Source organism: Podarcis pityusensis (assembly GCF_964106645.2).
Source record: "Podarcis pityusensis genome assembly, chromosome: 2".
Classification (NCBI taxonomy): domain Eukaryota; kingdom Metazoa; phylum Chordata; class Lepidosauria; order Squamata; family Lacertidae; genus Podarcis; species Podarcis pityusensis.
The window spans coordinates 70845702-70862927 of NC_138029.1; the positions used below are offsets into that span (position 1 = coordinate 70845702).

Below are 17226 nucleotides of genomic sequence, written 5' to 3' on the forward strand. Positions count from 1 at the left end.
TATGTATAAGGCAGAAATAAATTGCATCAGTGTGTGTGCACTGAAGCTAAAGGAGGATTGAACAGTGTTCTTGAGGCTGCAAGGACATTTATGTGTTTTTGCTACTGAATAGAAAGATGGGCCTTATCATCATACTAGAGCTGCAAATCAGTATTACTAAAGGATGCGCTCGTTGGCTGTGAGGCTGGAAATTGCAGGTGGGGGTTTGCACATATCATGGTGAAGATATGAGGAAACTGCAGGGTCAGGTGGGAGGAAGGGGGCATGGGGAATCTGCAGAGCCACTGCACTTCCTCAGGCGACCCCATGCCTTCCTTTGCAGAGGACAGTCCTCTCTTTACAAAGCTGTCATGTCCAAGTCTAAGAAGGGAGAGCAAGAGGGGCCTGGAAGATGCCCACCAGCAGGTAGCTTCTGGAAAGCAGTTTCCCCTACTATGCTGAGATCACGTACTGCATTTCTGTTTAAATTATGTACTTATTTCTATATTTACATCTGTACCTATAAAGTAGCATATGCAAATCTGTGCCTTTGAAGTTTTTTTTTTTTTTACATCTCCCCTTTGTTGGGGCTTGCTTTGGCTTGGTTGCTGAAACTACGCAAAAGGAAGGTTGACAGAGAGATCCAGAAACCAGCCTTCTGGTCTTATCCTCTTGGACCATATAAAAAGCACACAGCTGCACAAGTCAGCCTGGAGAGGAAGCATGCTTCTTTACTCTGAAATGCATGTCACCCAGTTTAATGGGGCTTTACTGCCGAGTAAGTGTGATTAGGGCTGCACCTCACTTTGTTCCAGTTCCTGTGCAGCAAGGCAATACCAGAACTTTTCTCAAGCTTTTTCTTGGGATATGGAGGAATCTGCTCAGTTTAAAGCTGTCTGCCTCCACCTTTCTTTCTACCGGTGAAGGAGGCCTCGTTTCATGCTGCTCCGAGACACTGCAATCTCTTGCAGAGTCCCTGGAATGGGACCTCCCATGGAGCAGAGGAAGGGGGCCGACAGCCTTATTCAGTGCCAGATTTCTGTATAAGCTAAACATGCTATAGCAGGGGTAGGCAACCTAAGGCCCGTGGGCCAGATCGCCTTCTCTATCCAGCTCACGGACCATCCGAGAATTAGCATGTTTTTACATGAGTAGAATGTGTCCTTTTATTTAAAATGCATCTCTGGGTTATTTGGGGGGCCTGCCTGGTGTTTTTACATGAGTAGAATGTGTGCTTTTATTTAAAACGCATCTCTAGGTTATTTGTGGGACATAGGAATTCGTTCATTTCCCCTCCCCCAAAATATAGTCTGGCCCACCACATGGTCTGAGGGACGGTGGACCAGCCCATGGCTGAAAAAGGTTGCTGACCCCTGTGCCCCAAAAAATTTAAAGGAAAAAAACCTGGATGTACATTTCCAAAATATAAGATAAAAAACAAATAAAATAAAACCTACATACAGCAACAGTGTTTTGTGTTGTGTAGGCTGCTATGCCTACACATAGGAGGTAAGTAAGTAATACATATTTTGTTATGTGCAAATGGCTTTAGATACCTATTAGGTCCATAAATTACCATATAGTATACATTCAACACAAAAACAGCGACAATTTGTTGTTGACAAAGGGCAGCTGGACATATAAAGGGCCCCATTACCTTCAGTAGCTTAGGGTCTCATCAAACCTAAATCCGGCCCTGGCCTTATTGGATCAATCCAACCATTCATATTTAGCCCCCTCACATTGCCAGACTCAGGTGTTTCAAAGGAAGAGTCCACGAGTGCCAAGGTCACAGTGGAATTCTCCACCCATCCCAGAGCTCCCTAGTGCTCACAGACAGACACTCTGAACAGCAGCAGCTGTGCCTTGGCCAATTTGACTAATATGGGTTGATACTTCAATCCACCGATCTAATTTGTCTAGGTTTTTTAATATATATTTTAAAAATCCAATTATATTGTCGCAACTTGGAAATGGCTTGTTAGCAAGATTGAGTGTGAGAGGATGATAAGAGCTGTGACAAATGGGAAATGGACACAAATGGCAGCAGAAGAGAAAGCAACCCACTCCCGTCCTCTGATGCCTGCATGGAAATCTTTTCTGGAAATAGGTGAGCTCATTCTCTTGCCCCCAAGAAATCAGCTAATAAAGAAAAGCAAACTGTTGCAGTCATGCCAGTGCCTTTAGTGTAGGGGTGTGGAAGGAGTCCAAAAGTGCACCCACTGCATAACCAGCTACCCCTGCATAGATTTGGAGAAGCTGCTGGAGCATCAGCCTAAAAAGTGTTTTGGTGTGAATTAAAAGCTGCAAAAAAATGGTGCGCGGGGGAGATTAACATTGTGCTAAAGGTAAAGGGATCCCTGAGCATTAGGTCCAGTGGTGACCAACTCTGGGGTTGCGGCGCTCATCTCGCTTTAGTGGCCGAGGGAGCCGGCATACAGCTTCTAGGTCATGTGGCCAGCATGACTAAGCCGCTTCTGGCGAACCAGAGCAGCACACGGAAACACCGTTTACCTTCCCACCGGAGCGGTACCTATTTATCTACTTGCGCTTTGACGTGCTTTAGAACTGCTAGGTTGTCAGGAGCAGGGACTGAGCAATGAGAGCTCACCACGTTGCGGGGATTCGAACCGCCGACCTTCTGATCGGCAAGTCCTAGGCTCAGTGGTTTAACCCTCAGCGCCACCCGCGTCCCAACATTGTGCTAAAAGGAGGTAAAATACCAATTTCATTTAAGTGCTAGTGCATTAATATTTTAAAAAATAAAATATAGGCAAAAGGGCATTCTAGCACAAATTTAAAAAATTTTAAAATACAGTATAATGCTGATAAAAAGATGTCCCTGGGAGAGGAGTGCTGAGGGCTCACCACTTTCCCTACTCCCAACAGATCACGGCAAAATTCACATCCTTAACTGCTCCTTCTCCAGTTCAGAGAATTATCGGTGTCACCTACTAGGGCTTCTTAGCTATCCTTTTATGAGGTTTAACTTCCCCTCCCCCCTTTTTTACTGGATATGTGGAATCCAAACGCAACTCCTACATATTGTATAAAATGTGCATTGAGCTTAGTTAACGCCTCCCACTTTCGCTCCCATGTTTACTGCACATGCTTCCAAACGGTGTGTGAAAACGCCGTCAGCCTTTGTGCATATATGTAGTATAACACACACCCCCCCCCCCGAGGGACACCAGTGGATCATTTCCTTGGCCTGTGAAGGGAGTATTAAACTGCAGTTTAAAAGGGATCACGGGCATTAATGAGATCTGACTCCACAGAGTAGTGGTGGGACCTTTTGCTGATGTCATCACGGAGTTGTCATGGTTACAGAAGAACCAGCTGTTCAGAGTAAAAGCTCCAGGTACTGAGGGAAATGAAAGGAGGGAAAACAGTAACTAAGCAGAAAGAGGAAGGGGGACACACACACACACACACACACACACACACACGAAAAGGACTCTCTCTCAGAGAGAAAGAAAACTGAAGGTAGATTTGTAAGACCAGATCTGATAGGCTTCTGCCAGATGCTCCCAAACTGCAAAGGGCAAGAATAAACTGTGTTTTTAATTGCCATTCATTAGTTACAATATTCCAAGGAGTATAAATCAGGAAATAAAAGCTTGGTGATGTAAATAATGTTATATAATCTGGAATAGTACAAGATTCTCCATTATAGGAATGTAAAACCAACAAGTGATGTATATACAGTATTTAGCAGTAAGCAAAACTTGGCCTAGTCTGGGTTGCCAAGTCTACCTAGAGATTGTACAGTGGTGGATTTATAGATATGCACAGAATTAGGCCTCTCGGCAGTTGGGGGTGGCCCCCAAGTTATTAGCATGCATTGTTAAATGAGAGGATACCTTTGGAACGTGACTACAAACAATGAACTGGCATTGTTGAATTCTAACATTTTCATTTGTTGCCTTGTTCACACGTCTCCTACACCCCAATTAAAGTCAGTGGAGGGTGGGGCTCACTAGCCCAGCCCCCATGAAGGCCTTTGCTGGCAGCCCTGAACACCAATGATTTCAGCTTCAGACTAAGGGTATATTCACATGTTAGTGATATATATCAATACAGAAAATAGAAGTTGAGCATTCTATATTTTCACCTTGAAAAATGTTTTTCTATGCAACCTATCCCCAGGTATAATTTTCACTGGCCTAGAGGTGCCATTTTTTTTCTGGAAGATGCTCAACAGGTGAAGCTTTCCTCCCTCACTGAACCCAATACTGGGAAATGCAATACCTGCCGAATTGCTGCCTGTTAAACGCACAGGAGTCCTCCTGGGAGCAAAAGGTGACAACTGTAGACAGGTGTGAATTGATTTCAGGAGAGATTCTTTTGAGCTGCAAAGGTAGAAATTGCCAATTATTTCTAAGCAGTGGCATTGGAGAGTGTGTTTCCATGGCTACCTGGCAAGCAGAAGCACTGACAGGCCTCTGCGATAGACACTAGAGCTGCTTCAGCTACTGTTCCTTTTACTAAGGTTGTTTTTAATACACTCAGCTTTCTTCTCTGTTCCCTCAAAAAGTAATGGAAAACTGAGGAGAAGGAGATTTCCACTCCCCCCAAAAAAGTAGTAGTGAAGGGGTATGTTTGCATTAGTGGCTTGAAACACAGTGAAGTCATCCTACCAACCCCCTGTGTTTCATGACGCATTTTCATGGCGTTTTTCATATGAAAGAGGGGGCAGGGATGTCTTCACCCCACACAAATGGCCTCCTTGGTTGCCCTGCCCCTGCAGAACCCCTGGAACCCAGTATAATTCATAGCCAAAGCAGCTTTTAAAGCACTGAGAGGGGTGCGGCTGCCAGGACAGCCTTGGAGCAGCCAGCCTTTTTGCCACCCGGACCCTGTTCTGTGGGAGAGGATGTGTTCTCCATTCACAATGGAGTCAAGGTTGTGGTGGCTGACCTTGCATATAAGCAAGTCCTGGGTGGGCGAATACGAGGGTGTTAGTCTCACCCAACTGAGCCCACCCAGGTTCCACTTTAGCATCAAGGTCTCAGGATTGAGGAGGGTGGGCTGCTGATGTGGTGTTGAGGACCCCTGTCCCAAACTGTAGGTTCTCTGGAGCACCTCAGGACTTCATGGGACTCTTCTGCCTTAGGCAACTATGCAGGAGCAGAAATTCAGCAGGTGAAATCTCCCCGTGATGTCTCTTTGTACCAGTAAAAGCTTCAAATATGAATTTCTGCTATTACAGGAATTCTGCAAAAAGAAAAGGGAAAAAGGGCAGGTTGTGGGGGGACATGGCATCTAGTTCAACCTCCTGCAGCAAAAGGATTCCCTAACAGAAGGTGTTTCAGTCTCAGTCTTAAAATGTCTGGGGAAAGGAGTTCCACATCTTCTCAGTCCAACTGGCACTCATGGTCCTTTGGAGGGCTGAAATGAGTGCATTAGTCCATCCTAAGGTTCCAGTTCTTGACTGGCAGTAGGGAGCAGGGAGGGTTGAATAAGACTCCCAGATTATAGCAGATCTCTTTTTCTTTTTTTCCCCATATCCGTAATCAAAGCCCGGTCCAATTTCAGATGGGATCAACTGATTAACTGCTTTATCTCAAGTGCCAGAGTAGACTGTGTTAAATATTCCTCTGCACGACTCTAATACCTGTGATATAAACACTGATGGAAGTAGAATCTTAGTTTTTGTAAATATTACATCTTAAGAAATTGTTGAGAAAATTTAACCCCAACCTTTGACAGAAAGAAGGCAGCAGAGATTCCACCATGAGATCAAAACAGAAGCACGCAGACACAGGAATCAACTTTGCAAAAGGCTACAAATCATCTCTTTAGGCTTCTCACCTCTACATCCAACATCAGGCCCTATTGGATATTTGTTGTGCTGGAACAAGGAGCTTTTCTTAACATTAAAAAATAATAATAAATGGAGCCAATCTTACAGGGGATCCATACAATCATTACAGTGACTTAAAATACTGCACTGCAATGGCTGAATCTGTGATACGTGGGTGTCATAACCTGGGAACCAGGTGGATGTCGTGGCCTAGGAAGTATGTCAGAACCCATCGCAAACACACCTACGCTCACACCTTCTGTCACAGAACACATTTCTAATAGACAACTGACCTCAGCCTGCTAAGTGTTGAGTCTGCATAAACACATTATCACGGTCACAACCACAACCACAATGTAGCTGTGCCCTTGTCCTGTAGCGGAAATGTATTGGAAATAGCTATCTCTCTCCTGCCTACTTATTTTGCAAATAATTCAGTGGTACCTTGGCTTTGAACTCCTGACAGCTCGTTAGTTTGAAGTTGCTTTCTGGTTTAAACTACTCTTCTCCCTGCACCCCCACCTAGGAACAGAAGCTGCATTTCTTTCTTTCTTTGCTAGCATAGCACCCACTATAGACCTCTTGCTTCACCTTATCAGGATAGTAAAGGATGCCAAGAACTCACTGGCCTTCTGCAGAAGATGGGGGGCTAGCATCAAAGTCAGGAGAGCAATAAATTTTCTTGACCCAAAATAGGCTTCCTGTAACAGATAGAAGAAAAGCACCATTTTGTATGAGCTTGCTTAAAGATACCTGTTGCCATAGTAATTAGGGGCAGGCTGTTCTAAACAATGAAATTAGTTTTAGCGGTCCACAAGCTGTCCATGCTTTCAGTTATCCAATCATATTGCTGAAAAGGATCGTGCGCAAGGTGATCACACATGTAATTGTCATAAAAGTATCTTGATTTTTGTATTCGGGGTCCCATCTTTTCGGAGATAACCACTGGGGCCTCTAGATTAATGCTTCAGCAATAAAGATAAACTCTTTCCATGCGCTGAGTTTGTCTTCTTTTGGCTGAAGGGTCAGCTTTTTTATTCCACCCTCCCTTGTAGGGTAACATGTGTAGGCTGAATCTATAAGGTGGTAGAGAAGTTGATTAATTTCCTCTGCAGATAGAGACAGATCTTGCCTTTAGCACTGTTCACTCAGTGAATTCATCAGACAATATTGTTCATGCAAAAGTTCCCAACATCTCAAGACTAAGGGAGCAGTGAAAGCTTGAACCACTGTTGTGATATAAGAAAAAAACTGCTCTTTTTCCCTTATGGGGTACCCAAGAGCCCATATAGAGTCCTTTTGTAGGTTCTCTATCGGTATGAGAAAATAACAGAGACCAACCAGAGAATATTGAGAAGCAAAGCAGCTAGTAAGCCTGATCTTTATTAACTGTTGCAACAGGGTGCTCCCCCACACGCAGGAGAGAGGAGGAGGACCCAGAACAAAGGTGTGCCCGCCCTTATATAGACATTTTAAATTGCCCGCCCTGGAGTCCAAGACCACCCCATACATACATTACAGAAGGGTTGTAGCCCAAGACCACCCCCCAGATAAATCATACCTACATCACAGAAAAGGCGATCTACAACAGAAATCTGAGTGTGTTGTTTATCTCCTGTCTGGCAAGTTACTTGGATGCATTATCTGGGTTTTGGTCACTCTTTTGTTATTATAACTACTTAATTCCTGAATATAGGTCACAGGTCACAGGCTCACACCCTGTTCATATCTTGAATGTGCCCTTAAGACAGGATTTGTGAGGACAAGATTAGTGAGGAAAGAGACAATGGGGAAGCTTCCCACTTAAAATTCTTATAACAGGTTATTTACCTGCATTTTCTTTGCATTGTAATAGCCGTGTTTCATGCTTATATTTCTAACATGTGTTGAATACCACCTTGAAGCTCAGTGTAAATAAATATTTTCCAAAACGGCACTAATCAAAAGTTGGGTGCAAAGTTTAATTTAAAACAAACAAAACCAAAACAAAACCAGGAAGTAAAGGTTCCCCTTGCAGTTTCAATTCTGCCAGCTAGATTTGCAGACATTTCAGATCTTCGTGTTGTGTTATTTCTAAGCTTTATAGTCACTGCACAGAGAAAGAGAGGATGTCGAGAGCAAGGCAAGGATTGGTGCATAGCAATAAGCACAAACCAGCACTCAGGCACAGAGAGATCATCACAGGGTATAACACGTTCCTGTTTTTGTCTTTTCCCCATTTAGCATGGATGAACCTACAGCCTGACAGGCCCTTATGGGCAATGGGTAGTCTGGCACACATTCCCCCAACCAGCTTTCTTCATCTGCTCATCCTGGGAACATAAGGCTGAAGTTTGTGCTCTGTAAAGAAGCAGCAGGTTGGGCAGGTGTGTAATTCCTAGTGATGGCCCTAGCTTGCACAGCAATGTGGAAGAGAAAAACTTTGCTATGACTTCTTATTTTTGTTTGTACCTCTTACTTTTATAAATTAAATCAGGCATAGGCAAACTCTGGCCCTCCAGTGTTTGGGACTACAATTCCCATCATCCCTGACCACTGGTCCTGTTAGCTAAGGATGATGGGAATTGTATTCCCAAACATCTGGAGGGCCAGAGTTTGCCTATGCCTAAACTAAATGCTGTCCAGAAATGTCAATACATCTCCATTCACACTCTCAAACCATGGAGGAACACCTCAGATGCTGGGGTAGGTGTTGATTGCTTCTCTGGCCTGCTTCAGTTGTATGCACGTGGAAGTTAAAGGAAAAACAGAGGACTTGATCTTTTGACTATTTCCAGGTTTGCTATTTGTAGAGACCTGTCGTTCTTAATTTTCTTGGGATTCTTATCTATTTATTTTATTTAATCAAACCAATCAACAATTCGCTGTGGACTGGGGGCAATGTCCCACTTTAATGGTCTGTGAAACATTGTGTTGATGTCACAGATTATTGAGAAGTTTAGGAATCAGAGGAAATTTCCAAAATTTTGACCTTTTGTTAGATCCCAAGACCCAAGTTTCCTTCTTGCCATCCTTCCTCTTCTTTGGTTCCTGAATAAGCACTCAGCATTGACCTTTGTTTCACACCAGTCTGATGAAGCTTAGGCCACTGTGTCAGTTTCTCAGGCAGTTAAATTGCTTGGTTAAAAATACAACAGTGTCATTTGACCCAAGGGCATTCTGAATCACCTACAGAAAGCACATCCACACCACACACTTAAAGCCTTCTTATACCACTTTAACAGTCATGGCTTCCCCCCAAAGAATTCTGGGAACTGCAGTTTGTTAAGATTTTTCCTAACAACTCACAGCACCTTTAACAAACCTCTGTTCCCAGAATTCTTTGGAGGAAGCTATGACTGTTAAAGTGGTATAAGATGTAAAGAGCATGCTTTGGATGTGACCAGTATCTCACCCCACATCCTTGCCATAGGTCTTTTAGGCTGGCAGCAGTAAGAGTCCTGCTCTTCCATAGGTGGCAGCAGCTAACAATCCATTGAGCCATTCTATTGTGGGTTTAACCCCAAGTATCCAAGGTGAAGGGACGCGGGTGGCGCTGTGGGTTAAACCACAGAGCCTAGGGCTTGCTAATCAGAAGGTTGGCGGTTCGAATCCTCACGACGGGGTGAGCTCCCGTTGCTTGGTCCCTGCTCCTGCCAACCTAGCAGTTCGAAAGCACATCTGTCAGAGTTGCTTCCAGATCCTAGCTCACAGAGGATCACGCTAGCCAGCGATCATTAAATAAAAGTCTTTATTGAGTTACAGTTTCCATTCTCAAGCTGCTGCGTGCAACCCTACGTCTAATGGTTAGATCGGCGAAGCTCCGTCTGAGTCTCCGCCCCTTGTACACCAACTTAATATCCTAGCCCTGCTCCACCTTTTCCGCCTGACTGTTCTTCTCTGGGTCCCTCTGCCCCCCGGGGTCTCTTCCTTCCGGGATTCCTCTGACGCTGACCCCCCTGACTCTTCTCCCTCCTTTCGGCGGGCTTTAGGACCTGGCTCCCTTTCCGGGCTGCCTACTGCGCCACCTTCCTGTGCATTTGAACTTGGCACGCGCGCCCAACCTTCCACCTTCCGTCTGACCGTTTCTTCGCTCCCCGATGGAGGTGTGGCCACTCCTGACTCGTGCCCTCCCCCCTGTTGTGAGCTGCCAGCGCTTGATCCCTGGCGCCCTTCCTCTTCCCTGCTCTCTGGCGGTGACGCTGGTCCCGATTTCCAACTGCTCCCCTCTGAGTCCCCTCTGGCTCTATCTTCCTGGGGTGTCCCCCTAGGCTCCCCCCTTGCCCTGGCCACTGGTGCTCCTTTCTGTGAATCTTCTGATTCACTGGAAAGACTCGGAGATCTCGGGTCGTCGTCATCACTCATCTTTTCTTCTGCCTCCTCCCCCTCGCTCTCTGTTTCCTCCCTTGCCCTTGCCTCTGCTCCTGAACCCCTGACAACATCAAAGTGCAAGTAGATAAATAGGTCACCAGAAGCGGCTTAGTCATGCTGGCCACATAACCCGGAAGCTGTACGCCGGCTCCCTCGGCCAATAAAGCAAGATGAGCGCTGCAACCCCAGAGTCGGTCACGACTGGACCTAATGGTCAGGGGTCCCTTTACCTTTACCTTATCCAAGGTGAAGCATTTATATGCCCAGCAAAATCAGTCTTTCTCGTGACCCTGCTCCTACAGGGGGTGCCAAGGTAAAGGGAGAGCTAAGGGCTCTCTTATATATCACACTTGTGTTAAATCTGTGACACGCCTTTAATCTTCTCAGAGCAAGACAATTCCTTTAAAAACAAATCTGTGTGGTTGATGGTTTAAATAATGCAAGTCGGATGTATTTTTAAAGCCAATATTTTTCAAAAGGTTAGTTTTCAAACCTTAGATGTGCTATTGAACTCGAGGAGATTAAATGCCTTTGACAAGTTGAAAGACATTTGGATCTAAAAGAATGCCAAGTAATTAGATTCAGCCACGCTGACCTACCATGTCAGGGTGTCGTAAGGCTTAATTAATTTGTTTATGCCAAGATCTCAGAGTGCTTGACAGAGGCTCTAAAACGTGGAGGAAATATCTCAATACCCACATTAAGGAGAGGAAGGAAACAGAAAATAAAGTGGCAGCTCGGCTTACCAGGGCATGTCATTAAGAGAAACAAGCGTTCCATTAATGTTGAAAAAGGCAATAAAATGGCAGCTCTGAGACTTATTGTAAGTCTGAAGGCACAAAGGACCCAAGTCTTGAACCAAAGCCTGAAGATCAATTCTTGCGAGCTTTCTCTGTTTGCCTATGAGTGTTCGACCTCAGAGCCCTTCAGGCATATAAAGAGCCATGCTGTAGCTCTTTGGCCTGTGCAACTGACAGCACTCAGAAGCTTCTGGGTTGGCCCAGCCTAGTATGGCCAGTAGGAGCCTGGCTTCCTTCCTTCCTTAATCAGCACAGCACTTCCTGTTGTACAAAACCAAACCTTTCTTCCTCCAAATGAACAAACACTGACCAACACTCCTGAAACCTGTTGCAGGTTTTTCCCCGACCCTGGATCTGACTGGGAGTTGGTAATCCAAGAACATTTGGAGGTTCATGGAGGCTCACCAGCCATTTGCCAGATAGTCCGTGTAGATCCAGAGCAGCTGCTTCTCATTGATCTGTACTTGCCATGCAAACATTGATAGGATGGAGTTACTACAGTTTTTTGGTGGCGGTTGCTTTTAAGTTGGAAACAAGACACTTTTCATGGCAGAAAAAACTGCCCATTTAATGTCTTCAGTCCTGCTGGTAAAGGGTAATACAGAGTGTTGGGAGGTTTGGCTAACCCTTCTCTGTGGTGTGTGTTAAGAATGTGTCTATTCATAGCTAAGCAAAATGTAATTGCCCTACCCAGTAACAGGAACTTCATCAAAATCAGATCAGCAGGGGTTGGGAACTTCTGACCCACAGGCCTAATCAGGCCAGCTAGGCCTCATTTAGCCCATGAGGCGACTTTGTGCCAAGCCATGCCCACCTGCCCACGCGGACAGGTAAAACCTGGCTCAGCCAAAATGGGGCTTGCAGGCACCGCCAGTCAGCTGATTGTCAGAAGTCCCATTCAAAGCCCTGCTCAAGTTAGTACTTTGAGAGGGTCTGCCAAAGACCCCTGTAGGCAAAAAAGCTCGTGTGATGTCAGGTGAGACTCAGCCTGCTTGTCATACTTGGCCTGCGAGAGGTAGGAGAGAAAATGATTTGCCGCCCAGCCAGATCCACTGTCCTACCCCCAAGATAACAGACGCAGCATAGTTGTTGCTCTTTTTAATGTTGTTTCTGTAGTTTATGAGGTGGTGAGGAGGACTAGAACACAAAGCTATGGCCTCTTTTTTCAACATATTGAGCAATTTGTGTCAAGAGGGAAATCTGGCCAGAGTATGAATGAGAAGAAGAGCACTTCAGACCATGAGTTCTGCAGAAATGGTCTTTGTCAAACGATGGCATCAGGCAGCTAGCCAGAGAGCCAGTGTGGTGTAGTGAATGAAGTGATGGAATGGGGAGATCTGAGTTCAAATCCCCATGTGGCCATGAAGCCAATAGGAGGGCTCTGAGTAAGTCACTATCTAACCCAAGGATAGCTAATGTGTTACCCTCCAGATGTTGTTGGACTACAGCATCCATCAGCCCCAGCCAGCGTAGCCAATGGTCAGGGCTGATGGGAGTTATAATCCAACAACATCTGGAGGGCACCACACTGTCCATCCCTGATCTAACCTGTATACAGACACACCTTTACATTGTGTAGACAGGATCTTTTGGTTGGTTGGTTGTTTGTGTTGCTTCTCAACCCGAGCTCTTTGAATAGCGTTGGCTACAAATCAGAGGGAACAAATAATAAATAAATCACAGACATCTACCAGCCCAAGGCACAACTGTCAAATGTTGAGTGTCTCCAAGGCCACAGATCAGAGCTGGCAGCACAAATCTTACGTCTTGTCCCAGTTTGATTGCAATTGGCTTGTTACGTAATTTGCAGAAAAGCAGCGGAGATCTTGGCAGCTCAGCCAGTCTGCACTGTAGTGCTTCAGACCATCTGCTCCTGGTACATCGAAATGTGACTGGCATTCAGGGATGCTACTGAAAACAACTATTACCACCAGTTCCTGATGACAACAGTGTATGTGCCATGACCCCCCAAGGGTAGAGAGAAGTCCACATGGCCAATGAGAAAATGTGATCTGATTGAGTAATCAGACCCAAGAAGATACAAAAGGCAGGTCGCTGGCCAGCAGTGATTTAGGCAGCAGACAATAGAAGGACTCTTCTTTTTTCCTTTCCTTTTGGTATGTCAGTCTGTGTTCTGTGAGTGATGTTTTCCTTTTGTTTTCTTTCTCCTTAAGCTGATCACATTGAATCTTGATTTGTTTTTTCTCAGACTTGTGGAAAATGTGACAGAAGCAGAGAGCAGCATTTCCTGTGTCAGGGTGACTGAGATGTAGCAAGAAACCACAATGCTTATTTCTGGTGGTGATGCAGCAGTCTGGAAACAAATGTACTGCAGAAACATCGCTCTTCCTCTTCTTTTTAAAGACCGAACTATTTACGATAACCTTGAGTGGAAACATTTACAGCCCGGCGGAACAGGGCGTGTTGTCCCTTGTACAGACAAGGCATTCAGCCTCATTTCTTTCCTTTGCCATATTAATAGTAAGTTCCAATGCCGCATTTGAGATAAAGGAACAGGTGCCACAAACGGCCACTTACAGATCTAATTTTGAAAGGGTGGGGAGACATTAGACTGTACCCAGCTCTTCAGAGGCCAATCTTGCAGTGCAGCATCAAGGCTAAGACGACTTACAGGGTCAAACTCCTCCAGACAACTTATTTATTCTGTACTCATCCTGCTTTGCTTCCACAAAACTTATGCAATGATCACACTATGTCCGGTCTTTATTGAGCACTCATTCTGACTGGTTTTCAAGGCAGTTATACGACAATGAGCATTCATCCTGATTTGCTTACAGGGGTGTTTTTACTCCTTCACATTAATCATTGGTCATCCCACGCTTTTCACTACATTTCCTTGTCACTTTCCAAATTGCAAACAAAAAACATCAGGGTGGTGGTGGTGCTTTTTAAAGTGGATTTGCTGTGCTAGGGCAACAAAGTGCTTTTATCCACTCTAACTGCACAAACCTAAAGTTCCAGCATGCACTTGAACCCCTCCTGCAAAACTCTGGCTGCCTGAAGGCCCCCTGTGGTATCAGAGGTCATCTACTTGTCACAGAAGGCGAATGGTCAGTTGCGCAGGCAGCTAACACGCCTTGCCTGCCGAGTTAGCATCCACCCAGCCAAAACGGCTTCTTTTCATGCTAATATCAGCAAGGTGAGAAAGTGCTTTCAAATGATGCTGGATGGATATGTTTACTGGCTGCTAATGGCCTTGTGGTATTATATGCACCAGTGCTACACGAAACCAGTAACAGTCCATTTGTGTGTCAAAATACATGCCTGAAACGTACTGCAAGGAATTCACAATTGACTGCAGCTTCCTGAGATGCAGACTCATAAGGGAAAGGAAATCAACAAAACCACAGTCAGAAACCAGAGACAGAAAGAGAATAGGAGTAGATAGAAAGTAGTGTGTCAAACTGAAGAAGCACAAGGGAAGTGTTTATGTAGTTTATAATACGAGCTTCTCAGTTCTGTGATTCATGTTTTATTGTATACTTGCCAGAAATAACAATGATTATGCTGCTTTTATTGTTTTGAATGGTATTTTTCCATATTGTTTTTTATTCTTTTAATTTTTGTATGTCACCCGAATTATTTAAGTTTTTGGGCAGCCATACATGTACAGTAGATCGATAAATAATATTTTCAAAAAACAGATTGCTCTCTTAGTGGACTGTGGAAATGCAGCAGACATAATGTTATGACAACTTTCAGGGCTCCCAGGGCCTGCATTGGGCTTGGTTTCCTTGAAATGAAGATCACTGAAGACTGGTGATGTTTTCTGTGATGTTTTCTCACAGAGAAATAGACAGGTATAGAGGCTGAGAGTAAAATGGAAGCATCCCATCATTATCCCTCCAAGAGAAACTGTTCCCACATTATTATTTTTTTTGGGGCGGGGGACCAGTGGCACCAAAGCCATTGCTTTGGTTTCTCCCAGACAGCAAACCAGGCTTCTCTGTCGAGATTGCTTTACTGTTGCTTTTCTTCAAGCTGCAATACCATCACCTTCAGCCAGGGGAGGAGAGAGAGAGACATGCCCCCTTCAGCTTACCTTCCAGAAGCATCTGAAGCTAATTAGCTTCTATCACACCACTTCCGCTAAAACTTACATAACCAAGCAGTACTCAACAGACCTGGCTAGGCTGCTTACTTACCAAAGAAACTGGTCATAATTTTTGCAGTTCCCTTCCAGGAGTGGGTGACCCATCTAGTGGGGCAAAGCCACAGCAACAACATTGCTGCTGTTTACCAGGTGGTGAGAGGTGAAACCTGACACTCACATAGCCCTAACCTTGTTGCCTCTTCCATCCCTTCCTCTCCTAGTGACTGTGATGCTACTTCTAGGAAGCTATTGCTGGACAAAGTGTCCCTGTCCCCTTTTGTGCAGAAATCTTGCAGCTATAGCTATACAATCACAGGCTTAGAGGGGAGCCCCCCAAAGCCATTTAATCCAACCCCAAACATATTATATTCCTCCCTTCCAAAGAAGTCTGCCTCCCATTATCTCTAAAGACAGATGAATGCCAACTCAACTCCCCCCCCCAAAAAAAACCCCCACGTGCTGTAAAGCAACAATAAACCTATAGCAGAAGAACCATTTCTCCTCTAAGGCACAACGAAATAGATCAATAAACGATAGAAGCATATATGATTAAATACACACAGTCATTGCACAGTTGCATTTCCTAGCACCAACAGAAATCCCTCTCAGGCAAATCTCTTCCTATTCAGACCTCAAGTTCACAATACCAAAAAAACCGGCTAAAGTCAATTAGCCTTCATCATGTCTCCTAGTGCTCAAACACAAAGGTTAGATTGCTCATTCTGAAGAGCTCACCCAGTCCCCATCACCACTAACAAGGGTAATAATAATAAAAACAGTGTTACAGTAGGTGTCAGGTGCTGATGGTGGTTGCTCGTGAGTAACCAGGCAGAACTCCGACCTGTCTTTTACAGGTTTTATTGTGCAAACTATTTACAGTGCAGATCTACAAAGTTCATATCTGTCTTAGTCACTTGCAGAATCTGGGAATGGCCCTTTCCGGCTTCTCCCCCAACATAAGAACTTCGGCACCCCAAGCCTCCTCCTCCCCTCCTTGTGTTTCACCCCTCTGCACGAGCTGGGCTACGGAAGTGGCGTGCATCCCTTCTGGCCAGCCTGGCGAGGTGAGGCGCTGGGGCTCTTGGCAGCATCCTTGAGCCATTTCCTCGCTTGACTGGACCCTTCCCTCTCTTCTCCACTGGAGGTGTGGCTTTCCCCACGCTGGAAGAGGAACTGCTCCTCAGGAGTTTTGGAGGCTCTTTGTATCCCAACGGCCCCCCTGCCTCCCTCCCCTGTTCCGATGGCAGTCCCCTGACAGTAGGCAATGGGTATGCTCACATTAGGACCTGCTCCGCATCCAGTGTACTCCCACTACCAGTATTTGAAGCCATAGTCATCTTAGCTACAATTCTTGATAGATACTGCTGTTTGATATTTTTTAAACCAAACCAGTGTCAAGCCAGCTAGAAAACTGGATGCAAAGTAAACAGTAATGTGAACATACCCTAACAGCTATCGTGCATGCACAGATGAGCACACATACACAGATTAACAGCTTCATGAATAGGAGTTGGGGGGATGTTGCAGGAACAGGGAAACCAAAAAAGGTAATGTAGGGGGCAGTGAAGATCCCTTCCCCATTCTCTGATGAAACACAGCAGGGGGAAATGACCTTTCTTCAAGTTGTGGATCAGTAATTTATCATCTTATCATGATCTCAGCAAAGCATTTAACTAAGTGCCCCCATGACATTTAGCTTATGAGCTAGCTGTTTAAAAGGCCTGGGGTGGATGCTAAAAAGACTGTAAGATGGCACCAGACCAGTCTCTCCAGGAAGGCTCTTCCATAACTGGTGTGACACCACCAAAAAGGCCTCCTCTGCCTTGCTTCATTTGGTGGAAGCACCCTCAGAGAAGGGCCTCTAATGAGGATCTTCAAGGTAGAGAAGATTATTCTGGCAAGATTTATTCTTGACAAACCCATGCTGGCTGATACTAGTCATTATATAGTTATGAAGATGGTTGCTCTGCTCCCCAGCTGAATTTCAGCAAGAAAAAGGGGCTTTCTTTCAATGCAGGAAACCAAGAAGCTGTGTCCCTGTTAATTCTTCTGGATCACTCAGCAGCTTCCATTCTCATCAGCCATCATATCCTTAAGGACCATGTGTCCGAGATGGAGATTGAGGCCGTAGTGTTCAGTGGTCCGTTCCCATTGGGATAGCCATTTCCAGAAGGTGG

General features: G+C 45.1%; 1 protein-coding gene across 2 annotated transcripts in view; it reads right to left on the reverse strand.

Moving 5' to 3' along the window:
• The window catches only part of CDC25C (cell division cycle 25C), a 391961-nt gene that overhangs the window by 182467 nt on the left and 192268 nt on the right, over positions 1-17226 (reverse strand). Inside the window, exon 1 of one of the 2 annotated variants that reach the window (XM_080987181.1) lies at positions 1637-1646. The exons of the other annotated variant lie outside the window; for it this stretch is intronic. The gene's annotated coding sequence lies outside the window, so the exon portion shown is untranslated. Of the gene's footprint in view, positions 1-1636; positions 1647-17226 lie in introns of those variants that run through there. 2 annotated transcript variants of the gene reach the window in all.